Source organism: Triticum dicoccoides, chromosome 6A (genome assembly GCF_002162155.2).
Source record: "Triticum dicoccoides isolate Atlit2015 ecotype Zavitan chromosome 6A, WEW_v2.0, whole genome shotgun sequence".
In the NCBI taxonomy this organism is placed as follows: Eukaryota; Viridiplantae; Streptophyta; class Magnoliopsida; order Poales; family Poaceae; genus Triticum; species Triticum dicoccoides.
In genome coordinates this window covers 205,137,518-205,153,290 of record NC_041390.1, presented here as the reverse complement: position 1 = coordinate 205,153,290, position 15,773 = coordinate 205,137,518, and positions in this window count along the sequence as shown.

Here is a 15,773-nt window from a genome sequence, read left to right as displayed (position 1 = left end):
AGGCCTTTGAGCAATGGTGCTTTCAGTGGCTTCAGTTTGAGCATGACGAGGTGCACGCATATTTCCAGCCAAAGGATAGAATCAAGTAGCAGCAAGGACGCCCTCAATTGGTTGCGTGAAGCTTTGGCTATCAACGTTATGAAGATAAAGTGGCTCCTAGGCAGGCCCAGGGTAAATGGCTTTGACAGACATATCAACCACAGGCAAGAAGACAAGATGGTTGCACGTTGAGGGTTGATAGTCGACAGATGAGTGAAGTTTGATCAGGCGCATCACCCATGGAGCATAAAAATTCAAGCCAAATAGATCAATTCTAGATGCAGCAAGTTGCCGAATGAAGAAGTCTTGAGCATTGACGAAAATTCCATTGAGAATATAGAACACCAAAGTCTTCATGGTGCCTTCAAGTTTGGCTGCAGGTGAATGTCCCTTTACTGGCCATAGAGTTCGCCTCACAATGTGATAAATGGTACGGGGCAGATACTTGTAACACCCACGATGCGGCTATATCTCCCACGTGTCGGAGCACGACTTAGAGGCATAACCACATTGTAGGCATGTCGCAAGAGGGGTAATCTTTACACATCCCATGTACTGAATAAGAAAGAGGTACAGAGTTGGCTTACAATCGCCACTTCACACAATACATTAATATAGCATTACATCATCCAGATACAAAAAAGGTCCGATTACAGAACCAAAATAAATACAACCCCAAATGCATAAGATCCCCGATCGCCCCAACTAGGCTCCACTACTGATCGTCTGGAAAGGAAACGTAGAAACATCCTGATTCCTCATCGAACTCCCACTTGAGTTCGGTCGCATCCCTTGGAATGGCATCATCTGCACCTACATCTGGTTTTTGGAAGTAACCTGTGAGTCACAGGGACTCAGCAATCTCACACCCTCGCGATCAAGACTATTTAAGCTCATGGGTAGGAAAAGGTAGAGAGGTGGAGCTGCAGTAAGCACTAGCATATATGGTGGCTAACATACGCAAATGAGAACGAGAAGAGAAGGCAAAGCATGGTCGAGAAGCTACAAAGATCAAGAAGTGATCCTAAAACTACTTACGTTCAAGCATAACACGATACCGTGTTCTCTTCCCGGACTCCGGCGAAAACAGACCATCACGGCTACACACGCTGTTCATCCATTTTAATTAAGTTAAGTGTCAAGTTCTCTACAACCGGATATTAACAAATTCCCATCTGCCCATAACCGTGGGCACGGCTTTCGAAAGTTCAAAACCCTGCAGGGGTGTCCCAACTTAGCCCATCACAATCTCTCACGATCAACGAAGGATATTCCTTCTCCCAGGATGACCCGATTAGACTCAGAATCCCGGTTACAAGACATCTCGACAATGGTAAAACAAGACCAGCAAAGCCACATGAATGTGCCAACAAATCCCGATAGGAGCTGCACATATCTCGTTCTTAGGGCACACCGGATGAGCCAGACATCAGGTTGGCATAGACCCTGGTTACCCAGGGGGCGCCGGAGATCGCTCAAGTTGGACCAACACTTAGAGAAGCACTGGCGCGGGAGGGTTAAAATAAAGATGACCCTTGTGTCCGCGAAACCCAAGGGAAAAAGGCTAGGTGGAAAATGGTAAAACCAAGGTTGGGCCTTGCTGGAGGAGTTTTATTCAAGGCGAACTGTCAAGGGGTTCCCATTATAACCCAACCGCATAAGGAACGCAAAAATCAAGGAACATAACACCGGTATGATGGAAACTAGGGCGGCAAGAGTGGAACAAAACACCAGGCATAAGGCGAGCCTTCCACCCTATACCATGTATATAGGTGCATTAAAGTAAACAAGAAATAATAATGATATCCCAACAATAATCATGTTCCAACAAGGAACAAACTACAATCTTCACCTGCAACTAGCAATGCTATAAGAGGGGCTGAGCAAAGCGGTAACATGGCCAAACAACAGTTTGCTAGGACAAGGTGGGTTAGAGGCTTGACATGGCAATAAGGGAGGCATGATATAGCAAGTGGTAGGTATCGCGGCATAGGCATAGCAATAAAGCGAGCAACTAGCAAGCAAAGATAGAAGTGATTTCGAGGGTATGGTCATCTTGCCTGCAAAGTTCTCCGAGTTGACATAAGGTTGATCCTCATAAGCATACTCAACGGATTCCTCGATCACGAACTCGTCTCCCGGCTCTACCCAAAGCATGAACAAAAGCAAGGGAAACACAATCAACCACGGTGCAATGCGCAAGCAACATGATGCAAAACATGGCATGATATGCGGGATGCAATATGCAATGCATATGCGTGCTTCGGAAGGGAAAGATTGAACCAGGCCTCAATTTGCAAACCAAGAGTTCTGCTGGAAATATGAGTTGATTTCGGTCGAAATCGATATAAAGATCACCGGAATCGGATGCACGGTTTGCAAATGGCAAGCAAAACAATAATGGCACAATTCTCCGATTAACAACACGATGTCATCTAAAATGCAACAAGAAACTAAGCTACTGCACTCTAACATAGCAACAAAGCACATGGCAGTGATCTACTCAAGATGCTTGAAAAAAGATGAACACTGTGCTACGGCTAAATCACACAATACCAGGTTCAAACAAGCATGGCAAAAGTGCAAAAGATATCAGCTTCACAGACTTAATGAGAATAACAACATGCCAGGAATTAACATCAGGAAGCAATGTTTAGAGCAAGATATCAACATGCTACAGGATCCAATCATAGCAACACAAGGCATGGCATGAATCTACTCAAAGCATACAACAAAAGTCCCTAACTGACCATAAGCCAAAAAGGATCAGAAAATATGATGGCACCCATGTAAACATAGCAAGTTTCGTTAACAGATTCAGACTTAGCAGAAAACTGGACATGGCATAATCAGAGTTACGTAGGCATCTTTGCGAGCTCGATGCACTCAACACAAGGCATTGCATGACAAACTAAGTATACTCCCAGCAATAAGACATGATCAAGTAGCTAACCATGGCAAGACCCATCTCATGGCATGCATGGATCAACTACAACAACCTTGGCAAAATTGACTAACACGTAAACAATCTGCCAGGAACATTTTATAGAAAGAGTAGAGCAAGATTGAGACATGCTAGAGTACTCCATAAATGCAAACAAAGACATGGATGGATATAGCACAATCATATGCCCAAATCATTCTTACTGAACATGCTCAAAAGAGGCATGGATCACTCTATAGCAACATGAATACATGGCATAAAAACAACACCAGGGAAAGGACTTAGTGAAATTCTAAGTCCCTGAACTCAGCAACATCACGAGAGCTACTTTGCATGCATGTTCTAGTCACCACATTGATCACACAAATACATGGCATACTCCCCTGTAAAGATGGCATGGCATAGCCCAAAACACATGTAGGGCTCAAGTTCATAGGAGGCACACAATAATCATGGCAAAAATGACAAATGCTCCTAATCTGATAAGAAACAGAAACTAACATTCTATAGCACTGTTGCAACAGCATTTTAGGCATCAAGATGGACTCAAACAAGCATGGTGCAATATAATGAAATGAAGAGGACATCCTAACGAACAATTTGACATATCACACGCCTAAAATAGAGCTACGATGAGAGAGTTATGATGCAATGAACAAGGGATCCGAATGTAAAAAATAACAAAGACTTAGAGAGAGAAAACAAAGTCAACTATCTCTCCCGATCCAGATCTGGTGCACGGATGACGAGGACGGCCGGGGTCTCGTCGGAGACAATGGGGACGGCGGCCGGAGTGAGGGGAGGGGTCGCCAGAGTTGCATCCTCGCCGGATCCGGCCCTCCAGCGGCCGGATCTGGCCAGAGGAGCGACGAGGACGAGAGGGAACGCCGAGGCGCAGCCGGGCAGTGCGGGCGATGACTGGTGGCGGCGAGGCGAATCGGCGCCGGCGGGCGGTCGGCGGCAGGCGGCGAAAAGGCGGACGGCGGCGGAGGGCGCGGTGCTCGGGGGGCGGCGCGGTGCGGGCCGCGGCGGGACACGGGCGGCGCTGCCACGTGGCAGTCCATGGTTGTCCGGGCGACGGGGGCGGACACACCCGACCGGAGCGGACGTGTCCGGCGGCACGGAGGAGCGGAGCTAGGGTTTCTGGACCGCGAATTTTGGAGGGGTGCACCAATTTATAGATAGAGGGAGCTAGGAGAGTCCAAATGAGGTGCGATTTTCGGGCAGGCAATCGTGATCGAACGACCGAGAGGATGGATGGGGTTTGGATGGGTTTTGGGCCACTTTGGAAGGGTGTTGGGCTGCAACACGCACGAGGCCTTTACGGTTCCTCGGTTAACCGTTGGAGTATCAAACGAACTCCAAATGACATGAAACTTGACAGGCGGTCTACCGGTAGTATACCAAGGCCGCTTGGCAAGTCTCGGTCCACTCCGAGAATGTTTAACACCCGCACATGAAAAGAGGCAAAAGGGGACGCCAGTGGATGTAGGAGCGCCGGAATGCAAAACGGACAACGAGGAAAATGCTCGCATGCTTGAGACAAACACGTATGCAAATGCGATGCACATGATGACATGATATGAAATGCATGACATGGAAAAAACCAAAACAAAGACAAAACCCAACCACGAGGGAATATCATAACTTAGAGCCAAAAATGGCAAGAGTTGGAATACAAATATGGCAAGTTACATACGGGGCGTTACAACACTCCACCACTACTAAAGGATCTCGTCCCGAGATCTAGGACTGGAAAAACTCCAGATATTCGGAACGGAGGTGGTCCTCACATTCCCAGGTGGCTTCTCGGTCGGAATGATGTGACCACTTCACTTTCAGGAATTTGATAGACTTGTTGCGAGTCTTGCACTCAGTTTCTTCAAGAATAGCAACGGGATGCTCATGATAAGACAGGTCTTCTTGGAGATCAATCTCTTCGAAGTTGATTGTGCGGTCAGGAGTCTTGAAACACTTGCGAAGCTGAGACACGTGAAACACGTCGTGCACATTTGCAAAGTTGGATGGAAGCTCAAGTTGATAGGTGAGATCGCCTCTTTTGCCAATGATCTTGAAAGGACCCACGTATCTAGGGGCAAGCTTCCCTTTGATACCGAAGCGACGAGTACCTTTCATTGGCGAGACGCGGAGGTAGAGATGGTCTCTGATCTCGAAAGCCAAGTCACGGTGCTTGCTATCATAGTAAATCTTCTGGCGTGATTGCGCAGCTTTGATATTTTCACGAATGACTTTGCACATTTATTTAGCCTCTATGATCAAGTCATTTCTAAGAAGTTGACGTTCACCAGTGTCTGACCAGATAAGAGTACGCCACTTTCTGCCAAAGAGAATCTCGAATGGGGCCTTGCCCGAGCTCGCTTGGAAGCTCTTGTTGTAGGAGAACTCGGCATATGGAAGACAATCTTCCCACTTCATACCGAAAGAAATAACACAAGCCCTGAGCATATCTTGAAGAATTTGATTTACTCGCTCGACTTGGCCACTAGTTTGAGGATGAAAGGTTGTGCTGAAGCGAATGTTGGTGCCCATGGCCTTCTGAAAAGAATACTAGAATTTAGAGGTAAAGATGCTTCCACGATCTGAAGATATCAACTGCGGAATGCTGTGCAACGAGAAAATCTAGGAGGTATATAGCTCTGCCAACTGAACTGTTGTGATAGATTCTTTGATAGGAAGAAAATGAGCCACTTTCATGATCTTGTCGATGACAACAAAGAAAGCATCATTGCCACGCTTGGACTTGGGAAATCTAGTCACGAAGTCCATCTCAATATGGTCAAACTTCCATTCTGGAATAGCAAGAGGTTGGAGGAGACAAGATGACCATTGGTGTTCTGCTTTCACTCTTCTGCAGACATCACATTCATTCACGAACTGAGCAATCTCGCGCTTCATTCGAGTCCACCAATACGACTGCTTGAGGTCATGGTACATCTTTGTACTTCCAGGATGAATAGATAGGAGTGAATTATGAGCCTTGTTCATAATGACTTTACGAAGGTCACCCTTAGGAACAACAATTCGATCCTCGAAGAAAAGAGTATCTTTGTCATCAAGGCAATAGCACTTGTACTTGGGTTGGCTCTTGGCAATCCCATTCTTCACCTTCTTTACCATTGCATCAAGAAGTTGTGCCTCATGAATCTGATCTTCCAAAGTAGGAGAGACTTGGAGGTTGGCAAGGAATCCTTGACGAACAACTTGGAGATTAAGTTTGCGGAAAGCTTCACAAAGATCCGGTTGGAAGGGCTTGAGAATCAAACTGTTGCAGTAAGCCTTCCTGCTCAAAGCGTCAGCAATGACATTGGCCTTGTCTGGAGTATATTCAATACTCGAATTATACTCTTGAATCATTTCGACCCAACGAGTCTGCCTGAGGTTTAGGTTCGGCTGAGTGAAGATGTACTTGAGACTCTTATGATTAGTGAAGATGTCCACTTTCCTTCCTAACAAGAGATGTCTCCATGTTAAAAGATCATGGACCACTACCACCAACTCGAGGTCATCAGCGGGGTAGTTCTTTTCGTTGGGCTTCAACTGGCGAGAGGTATAGGCCACAACTTTCTTCTCTTGCATTAACAGAGCACCAAGACCTTGCAGGGAAGCATCACAGAAAACCTCGAATGGTTTGGATTCATCAGGAGGAGTCAGAACTGGATCTGTGACTAACTTCTCTTTCAGGGTGTTGAAAGCGATGTCACATTCAGTTGTCTAGACATACTTCACATGCTTCTGGAGGAGGTTGGAAAGAGGCTTCGCGATCTTAGAGAAATTCTCAACGAATCTTCGACAATAGCTTGTGAGCCCAATAAAGCTGCGGAGCTGCTTCACATTCTGAGGCGGTTCCCAATTCACAATTGCAAACACCTTCTCGGGATTAACAGCTATGCCCTTGGCGGAGATGATATGCCCAAGGTAGAGAACCTCATCGAGCCAAAACTCGCACTTTGGAAACTTCGCATAGAATTGATGTTCTCTGAGTTTGTCCAGCACCAATCTCAAATGCTTGGCATGATCCTCCTTGTTCTTGGAAAAGACCAAAATGTCATCGAGATAGACCAAGACGAAGTCATTTGTGTAAGGGTTGAAGATGAAGTTCATCATGCGAGAGAATGTTGGAGGAGCATTAACAAGGCCGAAAGACATGACAGTGTATTCATAGGAACCATAGCTTGTTCTGAATGTTGTCTTGGGGATATCTTGTTCACGAATGCGAATCTGATGATAGCCCATAGGAGGTCAAGCTTGGAGAATACTTGAGCACCCTTGAGTTGTTCGAAAAGCTCATTGATGTTGGGAAGTGGGTACTTGTTCTTTATGGTCTTCTTGTTCAATGGACGATAGTCGACACAAAGTAGGTCTGTGCCATCCTTCTTCTTGACAAAAAGAAAACCACAACCCCAAGGAGAAGGACTTGGTCGGATCAGACCCATACGCTCTTGTATATCGAGTTGTTTCTTCAGCTCCTTCAACTCTTCTAGTCCAAGCTTGTAAGGACGTTTGCAAACAGGTTTCGTGCCAGGCTCAAGATCAATGACGAATTCAACTGGCCGGTGAGGAGGCATTCCTGGAAGCTCTTCTGGAAAGACGTCTTGATATTCACAAATGACTGGAATCTGAGAGATGGCATTCAACTCGCCCTTCTCATTGAGAGAAAACAGTCGAATGGTATCATCACGAGCGGCAAAGACGATCACATCCTCAGATGAGTGTGTCAATTGAATCTGCCTGGCAGCACAATCAAGTTGAGCCTTGTGCTTAGAAATCCAGTCCATGCCGAGAATTAGATCAATATCTGAGTTACCAAGAACAATTGGAGGGGACAGAAACATATAGTCGCCCATCATCATAGAAACATCCGGAACCATAGAGCTTGCGTTCATGAATTTACCCGGAGAGACAACTGATAACTGCCTAGGAAAATCTTGGAAAGGCAACTCATGCTTAGATGCAAATGGTCTTGAAATGAAACAATGCGATGCACCAGTATCAAAAAGGACTTTTGCAGGAATATCATTAACAGGAAGATTACCCATGATCACTTCTGAAGAGTCCTCTGCCTGAGCTGCGTTCATCAAGTTGACCTTTGCAGACTTGGGATTATGCTTGACCACTGCATTGCTGGCAGATCTCACAGGAGGATGAGGAGGAAGACGCCTCTGGTTGAAGCATTTGTTTGCATAGTGACCCTTCTGCTGACACTTGTTGCACGTAACCTCTGAGAGTGGCCGATGATACGGAGCACTTGACCTTGGAGCATGAGACGAAGATTTGTTCTGAAAGCCTGGGTTGGGTGGGTGGGAGGATCCATTGCCACCTTTGCTCTTCTGCTGATAAGGCTGACGGAACGGAGGAGGAGGAGTCAACCAGTACTTTTGCTGCTTAGCTGCCACTTGAGTTGAAGAAGAAGAAGGAGTTGCATCCCTGACTCTCTTCTTGGAAGCATCACACTTGAGCTGAGCAGCCTCTTGCTTTAATGCCATGTTGTAGAACTCATCATACTTTTTCGGCTCAAAAAGCACGAGGGCTAGTTGCAGATCTTCTCTGAGGCCACCTCTGAACTGATAAATCATGCTCTTCTCGTTAGGGACGTCTTGCTTGGCGAAGCGAGCGAGCCTCTGGAACATGATGTTGTATTGGTAAACAGACAAGCTGCCTTGCTTCAGATCGCGGAACTCCTCACGCTTACTCTCAACAACACTCTGAGGAATGTGGTGAGCTTTGAAGTCTTGGCGGAAATCATCCCAGGTAATCACACAACCTCCTCTGGAATCTTTGTATTGTTGATACCAATCAGCAACTTGGTCTTTGAGTTGGAATGAAGCAAACTTCACAAAGTCCTCAGGCCTGACGTTGCTACACTCAAAATGTTTGCAGATATCCACGAGCCAATCATCAGCGTCTGTAGCCTCGACACAGTTACTGAAAGACTTCGGCTGGTTTTTGAGGAACTGGTTGAGGGTAGCAAACTGAGATTGATTGTTGCCATGGCCTTGATTTCCTTGGTTGCGCTCTTTCAAGATTTGCAAAAGCATCTTCGTGTTGGCGTCGGTGGCGGCCATCACAGCTTGCCATGCCTCCGGAGGTGGAGGTGGTGGCGGTAGTTCCGGATTCTGACGCATTGGAGGAGCCATCCTGAAGAGGGTGACATCCGTTAGCATCTTGAAAGACATATATTTAAGCTGAATCAATGGATCGAAATTGCAACATGTAGCCTTAACATTCGAACAAAAATGAACGAATGAATTCCAAAGTAAATCATCACACTTCCATAAGTTGAGAATCCACTTAGAGATAGATGAATAAAACAACAAGGTACGGACATGAACAAATAATTGGTAAGGATTACCCAATCACAAACCAAATATCTGCGGAAAGAAATACTAGAGCTACAAGAATTCCCACCTATGAAACTCCTGAAATTTTATGGTTATGCAATCATGTGTTGGGGATACAGGGGAAGCATAATATCTCACCCAAAACTAGCAAATCCTACATCCAGCTGTATCCATCCTTCAACACATAACCAAGAAACCTTCAGAAATCATTTACCTCAACCTTCGAAAAGCGTCTGTTATACGAGTTATGGAAATACTCCCGAACTCCCACCCCAGTACTGGGTGGCATCGAGGTTATCTCACCAACAACTGCATAAAAGAGATTTTCGATGTCCGCGAAACTTAGGTATTCCAGAACTGCAACGATAAAATTGTGACGACAACACCTCGGAGCTCAACTCCCCGGGACACTGCCACAACCCCTAATTGTCAGGAGGCACCAAGAACAATGTTCTCGTCATAAAACTATCGGAACGATTCCAAGATACCCACGTGATCCTAAATTTTTTTTGAGGAGAGAAGAGTCAAAACTCTACGTCAGGAGGCCTCACCAGAGCGACGAAGGGACTGAGGAGTAAAAAGAATCCTACTCTCCGATATATATAATCCTATAAGACTCAAAACATTTTTGTAGATTCAACAACGCCAGTGATTCGATCAAGCAGGGGCCTCCTAAGTCGGGGAAGGCTCTGATTACCAACTTGTAACACCCACGATGCAGCTATATCTCCCACATGTCGGAGCATGACTTAGAGGCATGACTGCATTGTAGGCATGTCGCAAGAGGGGTAATCTTTACACATCCCATGTATTGAATAAGAAAGAGGTACAGAGTTGGCTTACAATTGCCACTTAACACAATATATTAATATAGCATTACATCATACAGATACAAACAAGGTCCGACTATGGAACCAAAATAAAGACAACCCCAAATGCATAAGATCCCCGATCGCCCCGACTGGGCTGCACTACTGATCATCTGGAAAGGAAACGTAGAAACGTCATGAGTCCTCGTCGAACTCCCACTTGAGTTCGGCATCCCCTAGAATGGCATCATCGGCACCTGCATCTGGTTTTTGGAAGTAATCTGTGAGTCACGGGGACTCAGCAATCTCACACCCTCGTGATCAAGACTATTTAAGCTCATGGGTAGGAAAAGGTAGTGAGGTGGAGCTGCAGCAAGCACTAGCATATATGGTGGCTAACATACGCAAATGAGAGCGAGAAGAGAAGGCAAAGCATGGTCGAGAAGCAACAAAGATCAAGAAGTGATCCTAAAACTACTTACGTTCAAGCATAACACGAGACAATGTTCTCTTCCCGGACTCCGCCAAAAAGAGACCATCATGGCGACACACGCTATTGATCCATTTTAATTAAGTTAAATATCAAATTCTCTACAACCGGATATTAACAAATTCCCATCTTCCCATAACCGCGGGCACGGCTTTCGAAAGTTCAAAACCCTGCAGGGGTGTCCCAACTTAGCCCATCACAAGCTCTCACGGTTAACGAAGGATATTCCTTCTCCCAGGACGACCTGATCAGACTCGGAATCCCGGTTACAAGACATCTCGACAATGGTAAAACAAGACCAGCAAAGCCACCCGAATGTGCCGACAAATCCCGATAGGAGCTGTACATATCTCATTCTCAGGGCACACCGGATGAGCCAGACGTCGGGTTGGCATAGACCCTAGTTGCCCAGGGGGCGCCGGACATCGCTCAAGTTGGACCAACACTTAGAGAAGCACTTGCCCGGGGGGGGTAAAATAAAGATGACCCTTGAGTCCACGAAACCCAAGGGAAAAAGGCTAGGTGGCAAATGGTAAAACCAAGGTTGGGCCTTGCTGGAGGAGTTTTATTCAAGGTGAACTATCAAGGGGTTCCCATTATAACCCAACCGCGTAAGGAACGCAAAAATCAAGGAACATAACACTGGTATGACGGAAACTAGGGCGGCAAGAGTGGAAAAAAACACCAGGCATAAGGCCGAGCCTTCCACCCTTTACCAAGTATATAGGTGCATTAAATTAAACAAGATATAATAATGATATACCAACAATAATCAAGTTCCAACAAGGAACAAACTACAATCTTCACTTGCAACTAGCAACGCTATAAGAGGGGATGAGCAAAGCGGTAACATGGCCAAACAACTGTTTGCTAGGACAAGGTGGGTTAGAGGCTTGAAATGGCAATATGGGAGGCATGATATATCAAGTAGTAGGTATCGTGGCATAGGCATAGCAATAGAGCGAGCAACTAGCAAGCAAAGATAGAAGTGATTTCAAGGGTATGGTCATCTTGCCTGCAAAGTTCTCCGAGTTGACGTAAGGTTGATCCTCGTAAGCGTACTCAACGGGTTCCTCGATCATGAACTCGTCTCCCGACTCTACCCAAAGCAAGAACACAAGCAAGGGAAACACAATCAACCACGGTGCAATGCGCAAGCAACATGATGCAAAACATGGCATGATATGCGGGATGTAATATGCAATGCATATGCGTGCTTCGGAAGGGAAAGATTGAACCAGGCCTCAACTTGGCAAACCAAGAGTGCCGCTGGAAAGATGAGTTGATTTCGGTCGATATCGATATAAAGATCACTGGAATCGGATGCACGGTTTGCAAATGGCAAGCAAAACAATAATGACACAATTCTGAGATTAACAACACGATGCCATCTAAAATGCAACAAGAAACTAAGCTACTGCACTCTAACATAGCAACAAAGAACAATGGAAGTGATCTACTCAAGATGCTTGACAAAAGATGAACACTGAGCTACGGCTAAATCACACAATAGCAGGTTCAAACAAGCATGGCAAAACTGCAAAAGATATCAGCTTCACAGACTTAGTGAGAATAACAACATGCCAGCAATTAACATGAGGAAGCAATGTTTAGAGCAAGATATCAACATGCTACAGGACCAGATCATAGCAACACACGGCATGGCATGAATCTGCTCAAAGCATATAACAAAAGTACCTTACTGACCATAAGACAAAAAGGATCAGAAAATATGATGGCACCCATGTAAACATAGCAAGTTTCGTTAACAGATTCAGACTTAGCAGAAAACTGGACATGGCATAATCAGAGTTAAGTAGGCATCTTTGCGAGCTCGATGCACTCAACACAAGGCATTGCATGACAAACTAAGCATACTCCTAGCAATAAGACATGATCAAGTAGCTAACCATGGCAAGACCCATCTCATGGCATGCATGGATCAACTACAACAACCTTGGCAAAATTGACTAACACGTAAACAATCTGCCAGGAACATTTTATAGCAAAAGTAGAGCAAGATTGTGTCATGCTAGAGTACTCCATAAATGCAAACAAAGACATGGATGGATAGAGCACAATCATGTGCCAAAATCATCCTTACTGAACATGCTCAAAAGAGGCATGGATCACTCTGTAGCAACATGAATACATGGCATAAAAACAACATCAGGGAAATGACTTAGTGAAATTTTAAGTCCCTGAAATCAGTAACATCACGAGAGCTACTTTGCATGCAGGTGCTAGTCACCACATTGATCACAAAAATACATGGCATACACCCCTGTAAAGATGGCATGGCATAGCCCAAAACACATGTAGGGCTCAAGTTCATAGGAGGCACACAATAATCATGGCTAAAATGACAAATGCTCATAATCTGATAAGAAACAGAAACTAACATTCTATAGCACTCTTGCAACAGCATTTTAGGCATCAAGATGGACACAAACAAGCATGGTGCAATGGAATGAAATGAAGAGGACATCCTAACGAACAATCCGACATATCACACGCCCAAAACGGAGCTGCGATGAGAGAGTTATGATGCAATGAACAAGGGATCCGAATGTAAAAAATTATAAAGACTTGGAGAAAAAACAAAGTCAACCGTCTCTCCCGATCCAGATCTGGTGCACGGATGACGAGGACGGACGGGGTCTCGCCGAAGACAATGGGGACGGCGGCCGGAGTGAGGGGAGGGGTCGCCGGAGGTGCGTACTCGCCGGATCCGGCCCTCCCACGGCCGGATCTGGCCGGAGGAGTGACGACGGCGAGCGGGAACACCGAGGCGTAGCCGGGCGGCGCGGGAGACGACTAGTGGCGGCGAGGCGAATCGGCGCCAGCGGGCGGTCGGCGGCAGGCGGCGGGGAAGCGAGCCGGGCGGCGGAGGGCGCGGTGCTCGGGCGGCGGCGCGGTGCGAGCCACGGGGGCCGGCGGCTGGCCCGAGTGGGCCGCGGCGGGGAACGGGCGGTGCTGCCATGTGGCAGTCCCTGGTTTGCCGGGCGACGGGGGCGGACGTGTTCGACCGGAGCTGATGTGTTCGGCGGCACGGAGGAGCGGGGCTAGGGTTTCTGGACCGCGAATTTCGGAGGGGTGCACCTATTTATAGATAGAGGGAGCTAGGAGAGTCCAAATGAGCTGCGGTTTTCGTCCACGCGATCGTGATCGAACGGCCAAGAGGATAGAGGGGATTTGGATTGGTTTTGGGACACTTTGGAAGGGTGTTGGGCTGCAACACGCATGAGGCCTTTACGGTTCCTCGGTTAACCGTTGGAGTATCAAACGAACTCCAAATGACACGAAACTTGACAGGCGGTCTACTGGTAGTATACCAAGGCCGCTTGGCAAGTCTCGGTCCACTCCGAGAATGTTTAACACCCACACATGAAAAGAGGCAAAAGGGGACGCCGGAGGACGTAGGAGTGCCGGAATGCAAAACGGACAACGGGGAAAATGCTCGAATGCTTGAGACGAACACGTATGCAAATGCGATGCACATGCTGACATGATATGAAATGCATGACATGGACAAAAGCAAAACGAAGACAAAACCCAACCACGAGGGAATATCATAACTGAGAGCCGAAAATGGCAAGAGTTGGAATACAAATATGGCAAGTTACATGTGGGGCGTTACAATACTCGAGGTCCTCGACAAAGAATTCCTTGGGATATTCTGCATCTTGGGGCAATGGCTTCATCATGCTGAGTATCTGACTCATGTATGGCTCGGGCTTCTAAAATATACTCTCTAGAGCATTCCTGTGTAGCTGCCAACCAGGTTCATAGAACTCGCCTAGAGTGGGCAGGGCAGTAAGCTCGATAATATCTTGAGCCTTGGCTTCATGATGCACATCGCCTGTCATCCACTCAAGGAACCAAGTCTTCGGATCCCTGTTGTAGCCACGAATGTGAAGAGTGGCATAGAACTATAGCACAAGCTCTTCGTTCCAATGCTCTTTGTAAGTGACGAACTGCAGAAGGCCAACATCTCAGAAACAGTCTAGAGATTCTTCCAAGCAGGGCAGTCCAGCAATGGCTTCACAATCCAGACGCATGTGAGGAAAGATTTGCCCTTGATTGTTCAATACACATGAGTAATAAGTGCGTTGCTGATAGCTCCAGAAGCTATCAGATGAGATCTTTGGCTTCGAGTAAGGGTTCTTGGCACTGTTAAATAATGTGTTGTGTGCCCTGAAGTTGTTTACACTAAATGAGCCTAGCGATGTTGCAGCACCGGGAAACCTTGGCAGTCTGGGCTTTGGCTTCTGGACCTGAGGCATGTGCTCCACATGGTATTCATATTGTGGTCCGAGAGCAGTGGGAGGAACCAGAACATGCCATCGGACAGTGACAAGTTGGCCACGATCAAATGCCTGTTTAGTAGTGTGAGGCCTTGGGGGTGGAACAATAGCTTCAGCATTGATTGTGGCTTCAGGTTGCACACAAGCTTCAGGATCAACATTAGCTTCAAGTGCCACAGTGTCTTCAGCTATGACAACCTCATTGGCTTTAGCAGTGTTGTTTGTGGCCGCCTCAATGTTTTGAACCTCCGCTTCAGTAGCAGGAGGGTCGTGCATAGACACGTTCTCCTCGAGAACAACTTCTTGAGTGACAGGGGTGTGGCAACTGTCTCTTTTTCTTCACGTGGTTCTTGATTGTCATCGGCTGATACAGCCGGAATGTCTTCAGCAGCTTTTGCTTTGGACTCCGAGACATTCACAGTAGGAGTGGCTTCAGGAAACACTTCACATGCGACTGAGCTTTTTTGCACTTCTCCTTCTGGAATGCTCGACATGGTGAGCTAAGACCTAGGGCCTTTGCGAAGCCCGCGGAATGCAGGAGACGCCTGTGGGGATGGAGTGGTCTGCACCATGTAGTCATCGTCAAGCACCGGAGTGGTGACTTGAGGGGTTGGAGTTCTGGGAGTTTCATCTTGAATGGGGGTGTCTTGTTGGGGGTGATCAGCCCACGAATCATCCTGAGTGATGGCGTCAAAGGACGACTAATACTGATGAGTTCGTTGTTCGTGAGAAAAGGCGATGATACCAGTTGGTGCTCAATTTGAGGAAGGACTTCATCATCTGCTACATTGTCTTCACGACCAATGTCTTCAGCTGTGGTGGGAT